Source organism: Cynoglossus semilaevis, chromosome W, assembly GCF_000523025.1.
Source record: "Cynoglossus semilaevis isolate Cse_v1.0 chromosome W, Cse_v1.0, whole genome shotgun sequence".
NCBI lineage: Eukaryota > Metazoa > Chordata > Actinopteri > Pleuronectiformes > Cynoglossidae > Cynoglossus > Cynoglossus semilaevis.
The window spans coordinates 10,244,876-10,246,268 of record NC_024327.1 but is presented as its reverse complement, the minus strand read 5'-3'; the positions used below and the strand labels follow the sequence as shown (position 1 = coordinate 10,246,268).

Sequence of the window (1,393 nt, the reverse complement as noted above, 5' to 3'; positions counted from 1 at the left end):
AATAAAACGAGCCTGAGTTGGTGGAGAGAGCAGGATTCAGCAGTCGACCCCCCGACTCTCCGCTGGACCCTCCCCGTGCACAGGCGAACTCGAGCAACGACTTTTGTCTTTTCTTTATACTTTGTGAAAGTTCTTGATCAACGAATCCGGGGTGGTAAAACCTTACCACAACAGTCTCTTATACAAAATGAAAAGAAATGTTATGTCAATATGGAAATTAAAATAGCAACAGGTACACTTACATTATCCAAGTACAAAGGGACAAGTCGATGGAGAAGCAGTGATGTGTGAGCAATAAACTCAGACAGACTGATGATTGCACAGTTTTCTGCACCAATGAATTAGAAGCAAGCATTTGACATCGGATGGTTTACAAACCTGTGTAAAAACATCTGTCAGTTTACGGTACCTGCTGCAATGGCCCCTACAAGTGGTAGCAGACACATTTGGACTGGACTGCACCAGGTTACTATGATAAACACCACCCCAGTGGCTCTCTCACCACCACACACTCATCCAATGTGGTAGTCTGAACCAATCAGACAGACTCAAAATTAGGTAGAAACTGGAAAACACCAGACCACATTAATCCTCCAAAAGCACAAAGTGTCTTAAATTTTAATCAGCTTTGGGTGGCCAAGCACAATGCCTGACTTTGTATCAGTGAGGTAGAATGTTTTCTAAAAAAAAGGTCAAGGTCAGGAATAAACACAACAAAGATTAGTTTTTTTGCAGCCAGATTTTTGCTTACCAGATTTCTTTCCACATGCTGTGGCTACATCCACTTCTTAATAATAATAATAATAATAATAATAATAATAATAATACATTTTATTTCATAGGTGCCTTTCTGTCACCCAAGGACACCTTACAGTGAATACAAAGATAACAACACAGCATTAAAAAACAATAAAACATTAAAACATTAAGAACAAGTTAAAATACAACAGTGAAATATCAGATGGAGAAGGCAATTTTAAACAGATGAGTTTCAAGTGCAGACTTGAATTGTGGGAGTGAATTGATGTTCCTCAAGACGGGGAGTAGAGAGTTCCAAAGCTGGGGAGCAGAGCAACTGAAAGCTCTGTACCCCATGGTGGTGAGACGGGTGGAGGGGACAGTCAGATGAATGGAGGAGGATGATCTGAGGAAGAAGATCTGAGATGTATGGTGGAGCAGAGTTGTGGATGGCTTTGAATGTGAGTAGAAGGATTTTGAAGTTAATACGGAACTTGATCGGGAGCCAGTGAAGCTGTTGCAGGACAGGAGTGATGTGGTGGATGAAAGGGGTTCTAGTAATGATGATTGTAAAGCTTATGAAGAGACTTGTGGGTAAGACCAAAGAGGAGGGAGTTGCAATAGTCAAGGCGGCTGTGAACCAGTATGGAAGGGG

General features: G+C 41.5%; 1 pseudogene; it reads right to left on the bottom strand.

The window, feature by feature from the left end:
• LOC103397168 (aldehyde dehydrogenase family 3 member B1-like) overlaps positions 1–1,393 on the bottom strand; it is a 14,012-nt pseudogene that overhangs the window by 9,878 nt on the left and 2,741 nt on the right.